Raw genomic sequence first — 10835 nt, forward strand, 5'->3', positions numbered from 1 at the left:
AATATCTAAGAGCTTCCTTCAATATTTGGCAAATTTTCCCAGATACTTTTCTTTACAGTACACGTGGATGGCTTGTCCCACCATGAAGCTCTAACTTCAAATGTGGTTCAATCTTTACACTTACATTTTTGGATTAAATTAGGATAGAACCCGGCATTGTTCTGAAATTCCTTTGCAGAATTTAACAAACCCGGCATATCCACCACTAAGTCATGGAAGGGAAGCTCCACCGTTATTAAGAGCTTTATTTCTAATTGATAAAAAGACTCATAAGTATGATGTCCTTGGATGAAATTTGTGAGTAGCTGATCTACCACTTTCCTTTTGTTGGGTTCTTTCCATGCCCTACAATTAAGTCATTTACCCTTGTAATGGTTGTGAACAAATGCTAATTAAATCCATAATGTAAAAACAATATAAAAAAAACCCACGATTTTAACTTTGAAGTAGTTTCATCACAAATACAAAGGCACTACAACCTAAACAGGTGAGCCACATTAAGGTTAATGCCAATTAGTAGGAACGAAGAGTTATAAAACAGCTCAGACGGATGCTGGCGGGGTTATTTTTGTTCCACTGAAAGCAACATGGGGCATCTATCAAATAAGTTATAGAAATTTGGCTAACAGGAAAAGGATGTGTTTTATGTCAGTGGGAATGCTGTCGAAAAATATCATGAGAATTTATGCTAAGAAAAAGCCATTTTTTTCTGAACTAAAGAACTAAAACTTAAGGCTTTAAACTTAAAGACTTGATTGCAAAATATTTCCAACTAGTATAAAGAATTAATGTTTAATTTGTTGGGCAAGGGGAAAATTTGTGATCATGGGATTTCTTTTGTTAAATTAATTAACAAAAAATATTTCCTTCCTATTAGTACATTTGTATATGATCAGAAAGAAGGATAAAACCAAAACACACCTTTTTTAAATTCCTATACATTTTCAGAGAACTCATCATAATAGGCTGCTTTCTCTCTTAATTTTACCTGAGACTGGCTTGATAGAACAACCACCTGAAAAACTACCACACAACTAAACAAAATCTGGTGCAGTTTATGCTTTCAATGAGGTCAATTCAATTCCATTTCATTTGTGTGAAAACAAAACATTTAATTTGGATAGGAAATAACTCATGTAACCTCAAAGGAATGGTTAATAGAAAAAAAAAACTAATTCACACAAATCCTCCACTTTTATACAAAGTACATGCTGAAATATTCCCGCAATCACCTCTAACGTTGTGTCGAGTTGTTGTGTAATCTCAGGGACTGACACAGATGTATACCGAGTCTATAAGCTCTATAAAAAAGACTAAAGTACATTGCATCACTGAAACCGTCATTTTGTGACTGTCATTTTGAGTTGAGGTTCAACTGATTTGTTTAGAGATACCATAGATCAGCTGAGTTGGTTGGTAATTTCTGTAATTAATATGTACAGCATTCATACTATAATAAATGTTTACAGTAATAATACATTGTTTAGGTCAAGTGCAATGTTTAGATAACTAGATATATACGAAAAAGCTACATATTAGCACATATACTGCTTTTTACATTTGTATTTTAACAGATTTTAAACCAATTTGAAAGTTTACAACATTAAAAAAGACAGTTATTAAAGCAAGCATCACATTTCAAACTTTTTCCAAATATCTATCAAGCTAATTTTGCTAGCTTTGAATTTGTAGCAGATAGCTATTAGTTACCTTGTATACTGTTTCTATATTGTTACCAGTTAACTGATTTACGTGATGACAGTTTAGGTTTAGCTCTTTATCAGCCTGAACATCTGCAAGTTTCCAATGAGAAGTTGGTTAAAGGATGTACTTAATATATTGAAATAGCTAGCAAGTTAAGCACAATTAGTTTTTACCCATAGCTTGTTATTGTTTACTCAATAAACTTATTGTGTGTTTTGTTAATATCAGTGAAGTTGTGATGTTTACTGGTGAACATGTGGTCTGTCCAGTAGATATGAGACTAATAATTGTAACATAATTTTTATAATTATTCAAAAGAAGCTTTACAGTCAGAGATGACAAGGTCTACAGTATATGTCTATATGAATACAGCAGCAGTTCTTGTGCACAGACTCACAGTATCCAGGTGAAATTATCCTTTGACACATGGGTGAGTCTAGAACATTTACATGAAGGTTTCTGTCTTATAGAAATATTGATTATACACTTGCTGGTTATTTTCCAGTAAAGAAGAAATGAATGGTCGTGGCTGTATGTTGAGCTGTACATTTAAATTGTGTTAGTATATCACTTACAGGTGCATCCCAATAAATTAGAATGTTGTGGAAAAGTTAATTTACTTCAGTAATTCAACTCAAATAGTGAAACTTGTGTATTATATAAATTCAGTACACACAGACTGAAGTAGATTAAGTCTTTGGTTCTTTTAATTGTGATGATTTCGGCTCACATTTAACAAAAAAAAAACTCCTATTCACTTTCTCATAAAATTAGAATAGTTCAAAAGACCAATAAAAAACATTTTTAATGAATCGTTGGCCTTCTGGAAAGTATGTTCATTTACTCTATATGTACTCAATACTGGGTAGGGGCTAGTTTTGCTTTAATTACTGCCTCGATTCGGCGTGACATGGAGGTGATAAGTCTGGGACACTGCTGAGGTGGTACGGAAGCCCAGGTTTCTTTGACAGTGGCCTTCATCTCATCTGCATTTTTTGGGGTTCAGGTCTGGTGAGTTTGCTGGCCAGTCAAGCACACCAACACCATGGTCATTTAACCAACTTTTGGTGCTTTTGGCAGTGTGGGCAGGTGCAAAATCCTGCTGGAAAATGAAATCAGGATCTTTAAAAAGTTGGTGCAATGTCTTTGGTTTTCAAAAAACACAGTGGACCAACTCCAGCAGATGACATTGCACCCCAAATCATCACAGACTGTGGAAACTAAACACTGGAATTCAACCAACTTGGACTATGAGCTTCTCCACCCTCCCTCCAGACTCTAGGACCCTGGGTTCCAAATGAAATACAAAACTTGCTCTCATCTGAAAAGTGGACTTTGGACCACCGGGCAACAGTCCAGTTCTTCTTCTTCTTCTTAGCCCAGCAAAGTGATTGTCTTCTGGATAACTGTCAGATCACAGTCTTGCCCTATAATTGTGTAGCTTAGTGAACCAAATTTTGAGACCATTTTGATGGCTCAGGAAACCTTTGCAGGTGTTTTGAGTTGATTATCTGATTAGCATGTCCTCATATTCAAATTGTTTGAGATTAATTGGTGAATTGATGGGTTTTTGTAAAATGTGAGCCAAAATAATCACAATTAAAAGTACCAAAGACTTAAACTACTTCAGCCTGTGTGTACTGACTTCATATAATACACACGTTTTACTATTTGGTTTGATTTACTGAAATAAATGAACTTTTCCACGACATTCTAATTTATTGAGATGCACCTGTATAACCCAGAACTAAACACAGTGTAGGTGTAGCCTAAAAATAAACTAATCAGGTCAAAATGAATTGGTTTTGTCAGATATATCAATTTAATCATGATGTCAGAGTTTAAACATTTGTTTTCAACATTTCATGCAATGCCTATTGTACAGCATTATAATCATAGTATAGTTTTTGTGAAGCAGTTATACAGCCCTATAGATCATAACATTATTATGACAGTACTCATACTTGATATTATTTCATCTAAAAAAACTGAAAATCAATCTAAAGTGGAATTTAATAAGTGATTATATACCACTTGAGCGCATTCCCTCATTTCGTCCCAGACTATTATCTTGCAACGTTCTTCAGTAACATGTATACAAGTACCATGGTTTGTGAAGTCTGTTACTCAAACATCTTAGACTCTCCAGGTGTCCTTGCAACTTTGTTCTTACACGGTTGTTTCAACAAGAACATTCCTCCTATTGAGAAACCTTTTATGACTCCTTTCATGAAAGAGAAAACATTTCATGAAAGATTGTGAGCTTTCATGAAGCTGTTTCTACAGTTCAGAAAGCAACATAGACAAGGTCAATGCACAAACAAGCCTGATTTGTGTATGACACACAAAACCCGAATAAACGAACAATTAATAAACATAATTTAATCTGATGAAACAGCATCCACAATTTGTGGACAAGGACACAGGCTGAAATAGCCATTAAACTTGATAATTGTGCTGCTTGGTCATGTAAAAGAAAACAGAATTAAAGAATTTTATTTGAATGATACTTTTGTGACACCCTGTGAATGTGGCATATCCTGTGCATGTTGCATATATGCAAAAAAACCTGTTCAGGCATGAGACCAAATTTTAGACTACCACATGCAGATTCTGTGTGTGTGTGTGTGTGTGTGTGTGTGTGTGTGTGTGTGTGTGTGTGTGTGTGTGTGTGTGTGTGTGTGTGTGTGTGTGTGTTTTGGGGAGATTATTCATGGGATTGTTTAACACATGCATAAGTATAATATACAGTGTTGAGTACGACACATTTCTGGCACACTAAACTACACATAAAGTTATTACTACAGTTAAAGTGAAAAGGTTGACATTTGATTTAAATAAATTTTATAACATTATTTCGAATGGGCTGAAAATTTGAAAGCCTGTGATTGGGTGGTGCTGGGTTTTTTCTGTGGTGATGCTCTTCTGCCAGGCCTAAAATGCAGGAATTTTCCATTGCTACTGGTTTTGAAGGCTTTGGGTCCTCAGTCTCCTCTTCAGTAGGTTAAATTCAACTCCGTCTGGTTCAGGTTGGGTTACAGACTTGGCCACTGTCAAACATTCCACCGTTTAGCCTTGTGGTTTCGTTAGCCATATGTTTTGGGTCATCGTCCAGCTGTAATATAAAGTGCCATCTTCTCAGTCTTGAGGAATTTGGATGAATTTGAGTAGTTAGTCTTCATATGTTCTCCTATTACTGCTGGTAGCTATCACATCAATAAAGGCAAGTTCCACTAGTAGGCATGTACATCCAGGCCAACATAAACATAAATGATGTGTATACTTTGGCTGAACTGTTTCTTTACACCTTTCCTCATTTGATCACTCTTTTCAAGACTTTGTAAGTATTTCATAATCCAGTCTTTCTTCTTTTTAGGTCTTCCAGTGGTTTGTATGTTATCATAAGCATTTGCTGTCATGCTGATGTCTTTGGCGCATCTATTCCTACATCTTGGATAATATTCTTGACCTGTTTGTCAACTTTTCCTCAATATAAATGTTATTGTTCTCCACTGAAGACATTTCCAGTGTGCAACCATGTTATGTACTTAATTCACAAGTGCATTGTTGCATTCTAAAACTGTACCATGTCTTATTTTCAGCCTCATGATGACCTGCTTTACTAGCATTAAAACTCTTTTGGTTTTCACAGTGACACAAAAACACATTTAAGGATCCACAAATAAGATCTAAAAGTCTAGACATTTTGTTGGCTCTTTTGACATGCTGACATTCAGCTGGTCGATCCCCAGCTGATTTCCAAATGAACCAATTATTTTGAGTCCTCAAAATCGGAGAGCAACGTTTTCTTTTCTGGTCACCCCACAAAATGAAATGTTCTAATTGGGCTACCCATTGAAAAAATATAGGTGTTCTGATAGTTCTGATTGGACCACTAAATGTAGAAGAGTTCTGATTTGAATTCCAATTGGGTTGCCACATGTCCAAGAGTTCTGATTGGTTGACTAAATGTAGAAGAGTTCTGACTGGGTCGGCCAAATTGGGTGTACCTTAAAAGCTGATGGTCTGCATGTTCAACTTTCACCACATCTAAAATCAACTGGAAAACAAAGACAAAGCAACAGAAAAGATGTCAATGTCCAATTACACCATATACACAGCAAATACTAACATTAAACTATTATGTTAATTGGTCCCAGAAGTATAATGACCCCTATGCTGACCCAGAACCCAAGGTAACAAAGCACTTTGGTGTTTTTATCCTCTAACATCTGATTTTTAAACCTCCCAGCAATCTCTAAGCAATCCCCTTCTTCATCAGAGTGAACTTAGGCCCTTGGCCAGACATGCAGACACACACATTAACAATCTGGCAGGCAGATCATGGCCCTCATGCCAGAGCATGTTGAGAGCCAGGGCAGTCTACTTGCACTGTTTGAGCATGTCACTCATAATCTCCTGGACACTGTTGCTGATGATTCAAAATGACAATATAATGAAGGCCACAAAATGGCATACAAGAGTATAGCATTTTACAATCTACTAAAATATCAGCCAAAGTACTCCAGGGGAACAAAGGATACTCTGAAACACATGTGTGTCCTGATCTTTTGTTGTTGGTTTTTTTTTTTAATAATCTTTAATAATGGTTACACTAGTGACTCATTATTTACATTGCCCTGTTCACACATTACCTTTTAGCCTAAGGTGTAGATATAAGAGAAAGCTTAATTAGCTGTAAGAACTGCCAAACCAAATTTACCAAAATAGAGACAGACTTTACAGATCGTTTTTTTTTTCTTCATTGGTTTCATCCCAAACGGTGTATGCCCGATATGTAGTAGAAATGCAGCAGTACACCACAAATACCATAAAGGAAATTCCCATTTAACCAATTCAGTAGCCACTTAATGCTGAGGGACCGTGAAGCTGTAAGGTATCAATACTACCTGCTGCAACACAACAGTGGCCAGGTTTAAAGTTGAAAAGAGAATTTAGTTCTGTGTTAGATAATCAGTGCAAAAAAAAAAGAAAGAAATTGTGCATGTCATTGTAGTCAGCTAGAAATAGCAATTAACATTCTTAAATAGATTTTTCTGGATTAGAGTACTTTAAATCATTGTTCAGCAATGTCTTTATATAACAATTGAGCTATCTAATTATGTAGTGATAGTCATTAGCTTCACTCATGTTTAATCCGTTTACATTTCAAAAGGTCTCTACTAATGGTTAAGGCTCACCTGACCTACTTTACACCTATAGATTTCATCAGATGGTGCTTTTAGGAAGTGTAATATACATAATAAAGTGTAATATACATAATATTATATGTCAATTCATTCATCCATCCATCCATCCATCCATCCATCCATCCATCCATCCATCCATCTATCTATCCATCCATTCATTCCCTAAACCACTTATCCTACTGAGTCGTGGGGAACCTGGGGCCAGAAAACACCCTGGACAGGACAGCAGTCTATGAAAAATCAAGAGATTATGTAATGAATCCAAAGCAAGCATTTTCAAAGGAGTCTAATTCAAACTCACCGAATCAAATGAAGTGATAAAGCTTCCAAAATACGGCCATGTCACGCACTCATTAATCGCCAATGGGGAAAGTTGGTAACATGTGCAGTCACTAGGCTTCTATGAAAAGCCCACAAGATGGTGAAACACCATACATCTTACTGTATTAGCCCTTTTTAGCGCTCCCCCCTGCCACATTCGGGCATTGTTTGTGAGTAATTTAAATCACTCACCCATCCACACTTCCTCCAGGTCTCAGAGGGGAGGGTGCAGCTAAAGTGGAAATGGTGGATTAATTAGGGAGACTTCCCTCCAGGGAGGCATTAGCCAGAGCAGCCTCTGTCGAATGGGATGCATTAGCTGCTGAGCCCTCTGGCACACTGAAGCCTCAGCTCGGCCCAGGTAATTAATAAGGCCCCGGTGCAAGTGACGAAGACTTATTTGGAGCTTATGGCCTCAAACGGTCTGCAGCTGCACCGAAGAGAATTGGAATAAAGCCTCATTCCACCTCTCCAAGTTAAACGCAGGCCTGACTCTAAAGCTCGTTTGGTTCAGTGCTATTTTCTCTGCTGGTTAATGCAGCAATGAGGCATGGACGTACACTGATATTAGAATTAGTGTTTAAGTGACTCCTCTGGGGTGCTGAGCCTGAACTGTATCCTGAGGGAAAATATACTCTGGGATATTAATCCCATTAATACTACAGATTGAATTGGTGAGCTAGTTCTTTACATAGCGTATTGAAAGCATTCAAAGCCACAGCCAGTTCACTGATCTGTCTTCGGCTCCATCATCATGGGGATTCAGGTGGTGTGCAGGGGATCTGATGTAGGATGGTCTGATTAAAATATGGTGGTTAAAAAAGTCATTTTTTATGCCATGGCCTATGCATTTAGGCACAGCAAACCCAGCTATCCTGAATCTGTTCTTCACCAAATGATTTTGAAGATTTGAGAGGAAAAATTAAGCTATGTGTCTTAAATGAAAGGTCCAGAAACACCTGCTGGTGAACATGCATGGGGTCTTGGGCCATTTGGTTCTGGGACAGAGCAATATGAGAGCCAAAGATTCAGGCTTCCTAGAAATGGTGCAAAGACTCTAATTTAACAAATGAATCAGAAACTGAATAACTAGTAAAAAGAAAGGTGACACTGAGCTAATTAAGGTCTGAACTAGATAACTAAATTAAATATAAAATACACTCTGTATAGCATCTCAAACCCAAAACAAAAGTGTCTTTGTCACATCTTGCTCCTTCTGATTGAGAAAACGTGCTTTTGCTCTTAGGCTGGTTTTACAATGTGTAATTAGAGCGTCATACTTCACAAGATGATCCCAATCTTGGCCGAATTCTGTAGCAGAATCTGTGTCTAAATCAGATTAAACACTAAAAGATCTTCTAATGATAGACCTACAATTAAAAATGACTGCATTGTGTTTGTTATAAATCTGGATTGTGTTTGTTATCAATCTGCGTGATCGTACTTGTGTAGAAAATGGACTCGCGTAAACAAGCATACTTCAGGGTTTGATTGAGTAAATATGGATATTTTGTTCTGTCCCTGCATGTTTAGTTTATTTTTGGCCACTAGTGTATTTGTACCATTTTGCATAATCGTCTTATTGGTGTCTTTGGGACAAGCATTGTAGTACCTGTCAGATTGTGAGACTTTAATCATAAATTTATGAAACTGCCAGAACTTGGGTCTCAATCCATTAAATCGGCTGCCAGTGAACACATCACATTATGCGCTCTCTACTCATGACTCTAGTATTTTTTTATTATTATTTTTGTCGGCAACAGCAAAATAAGGCTGAACATAGCCATCCATCAAAAAAAAAGGATGCATTTGTAATTTGTAGATCAAATGTAGTTCTTTTTGGCCACATATAAAGAACCGGATAGTAAAAGCTTTTAGACAGACCAGTACAGAGCTAATTTTTCTATCTTGTGAGCAACATGTAAGCAGTATTTAATAAACCAGCAAAGCAAAACCCCAGTGAGATGCTACTTAGTAATTAGCAGTCCAACCATTTTGTACAGACCACATTTTTCTATTGACTCACAATTTAAAGGGTGCCAAATGTGCAGAGATAAACTGAATTAAAGAATAAAGAACTCATTTTCTACCGCTTATCCGAACTACCTCGGGTCAGGAGGAGCCTGTGCCTATCTCAGGCGTCATCGGGCATCAAGGCAGGATACACCCTGGATGGAGTGCCAACCCATCACAGGGCACACACACTCTCATTCACTCACTACGGACAATTTTCCAGAGATGCCGGGGGAGGAAACCGGAGTACCCGGAGGAAACCCCCGAGGCATGGGGAGAACATGCAAACTCCGTGGGAATCGAACCACCAAACCTGGAGGTGTGAAGCAAACATGATAACCACTAAGACACCATGCCCCCCCCTCTTGAATTCTCTAGAAGAAAATTTCTTTTCTTGTAGTGGTCCTTGACCATATAAGTGCCATTTGTCAACACACCAATTTTGCTCACATTCTGTCAGCTGGAGGAAAAGTTATGGCCACAATATTACAAAACAGTATTTTCTGAATGAAAACCAAGCTAGCAAGAAGAGTGGTGTTTATAGACCTTAGACACAACCAGAAACAGCCCGAACCAGCTTTATTTGCTGGAAACTCATAATGAGTTTGATGCATGACTGACAAGCTGCAAAACCTGGTGTCAATCAAATGTAGTGTATTGGACTGCAAGTTTCCCATTCCAGTGTGACAAGACAAGCATGGAATAATAACATGAACAATATGTGATTTGCAGTTGTATGCCTCTTTAGAATATGTAGTAGCAAATACAAAGTCTGTGTGAAATGCTGAAATGTTTTATTTCAAGTTCTTTTCATCATCTGAAAAGTAGAAGTCGAAGAAGATTTTTTTTTCCCCTGAAAGATCGTGTTTAGAGGAAGAATTAAGGCGGTGCCAGTTCTCCTCCTGGGGTGTGGCAAAGGTATAACTGGGAGAAAGTTTTGACTCATGGTACTTATGCACACTGAGGGAAAGTGAATACTTGCTGAGATCACAGATATGGCTGTCAACTGTTCCCTGCTGTTTTTGTAGTGATCAAGGCTTTGTTATAAACTTGGAAATATCCGCCCAGTATGGAATCAACAACAAATTCAATTATGCCTCTCTCTCTCTCTCTCTCTCTCTCTCTCTCTCTCTCTCTCTCTCTCTCTCTCTCTCTCTCTCTCTCTCTCACACTCTCTCTCTCATCATGATGTGCTCGGAGCAAGCCGCTGAACATATGCTCAGGGAAGCCTTCTCGCGTACCCATTTGCTTTCATTTGTGTTTGTGTGGTCAAATTTAATCAAGGAAGCATCTGGGCCCGTTTAATGGGAGTAATTGTCCTTTCTGCACGCTTGTGTGTGCAAGCGCATGTGCGTGTGTGCATGTGAGCCTCCTGCGTTTCGTGAAACAGCTTGAGGTCACGCTCGGTGTGCATGCATGGACAGTACCAGAGCATGTCTAGGCATCTATCTGAGAGGCTATTGTAATAGCCAACATCAAACACATTCCTCTGTGGTTTGCTAATTATGCTGCGGCTTAACTTGGCACCGGTACGAGAGATCCTCGCCAAAGTCGATAAATCTGTCCACAAAGGCTCGTCCTAAGCGT

This window comes from Tachysurus fulvidraco, chromosome 16 (assembly GCF_022655615.1).
Source record: "Tachysurus fulvidraco isolate hzauxx_2018 chromosome 16, HZAU_PFXX_2.0, whole genome shotgun sequence".
Classification (NCBI taxonomy): domain Eukaryota; kingdom Metazoa; phylum Chordata; class Actinopteri; order Siluriformes; family Bagridae; genus Tachysurus; species Tachysurus fulvidraco.